The sequence below is a fragment of the Salvelinus namaycush genome, chromosome 3, assembly GCF_016432855.1.
Source record: "Salvelinus namaycush isolate Seneca chromosome 3, SaNama_1.0, whole genome shotgun sequence".
Taxonomy (NCBI): Eukaryota; Metazoa; Chordata; class Actinopteri; order Salmoniformes; family Salmonidae; genus Salvelinus; species Salvelinus namaycush.
Genome location: NC_052309.1, coordinates 5,531,429 through 5,532,959, shown reverse-complemented (window position 1 = coordinate 5,532,959; position 1,531 = coordinate 5,531,429).

The following is a 1,531-nucleotide window of genomic DNA, read 5'->3' as shown; positions in this document are numbered from 1 at the left end:
TGGGTTTGGCGACAAATATGAAGCGAGGGCCAGCCAACGAGAGCATACAGGTCGCAGTGGTGGGTAGTATATGGGGCTTTGGTGACAAAACAGATGGCACTGTGATAGACTGCATCCAATTTGTTGAGTAGAGTGTTGGAGGCTATTTTGTAAATGACATCGCCGAAGTCAAGGATTGGTAGGATAGTCAGTTTTACGAGGGTATGTTTGGCAGCATGAGTGAAGGATGCTTTGTTGCAAAATAGGAAGCCGATTCTAGATTGAATTTTGGATTGGAGACGCTTAATGTGAGTTTGGAAGGAGAGTTTACAGTCTAACCAGACACCTAGGTATTTGTAGTTGTCCACAGATGATGCAATCTCTATTGCACTCTATTGCACTCCACACTGCCCTTTCCCACCTGGACAAAAGGACAGTGGCGTGCCGTGGGCCTGGGGCCTGGGCCTTCAGTGAGGTACTACACAGTCCCACCCGAATTAATCCACCTCATTATGATGCCATGGCTCTAGACACTATACATTTAGACAGAACGCAGTATAACCAGGCGTTGCGTCACCTTGAAATTGACAAATTGACATTTTTGGGTAAACAGTGTTTACCCAAAAACATGACACAATCAATGAGTCTTTTCAATATTTCCCTTCACCTTTTCATTGTGCAGCTCCGTTGCCCTGCGCACTTGTTCTTTGAGCTGTAGATCCACTCCGGTGTCCCCAAAAGTTTTCAAAAGCACCATTGCTTGTTAGTGCCCAGCCGTACTTTGGTGTCTCGTTGCTGCCTTGGTTAGACAACTCAAGTTTGCAAAGCCAGTGTGGCTCCAAACACCAAATCGATCACTTGCAAATAATAGGCATTCCCAGCAGTACAGTTTGCAGTGCTTCTCGGAGCCAAGGAGCCTGTGAGCCATTGACAGCGCTCGTAGTTGAAACTTTGAAAGTGGCGAGCGAACGAAGCCCCTTCCCGCCTGTGACAGGCTTTGTGGCGTCGGGTGACCTCTCCTCACAATGTCTAACTTTTCTTGAAAAGTTCGTCTTGAGAATGGCGTTATAATTATATCCTCGACCAAATCGATATCTTCTCCTCCTTCCGCCATTGTGGGTTGAAAAAACAGTTTAGTAGTACGCGAATTAATTCGTTTATCAAATTCAGTTTCCTAGATCTCCATAGGACCTGCCTCTCAATATTGGTAATCCAATCAAAAGACGTGCACGCACTACGCCTGTGATAACGTGCGTCTCGGTGAGAGGTGTAGGAGTCAGGCGCAGGAGAGCAGGGATTACTGAGAAGCGTGTTTAATATAATAATTAATTATACATAGTCCACCAATACAAAATTGGCACAGATCTGTCTATATAAGGTCCCACAGATCACAGTGCCTAAATAGTGAAAACAAAACAGAAACTCGTGCCAAACGCACGGAGGAACAAACTCTGTTCCGAAAATAAACTACACGTGCGTAATAATGAGAACTAGAAACATCAACGATAAACAAGCGCAAAATACCCACAAGCATAATCCCACACGAAATAAG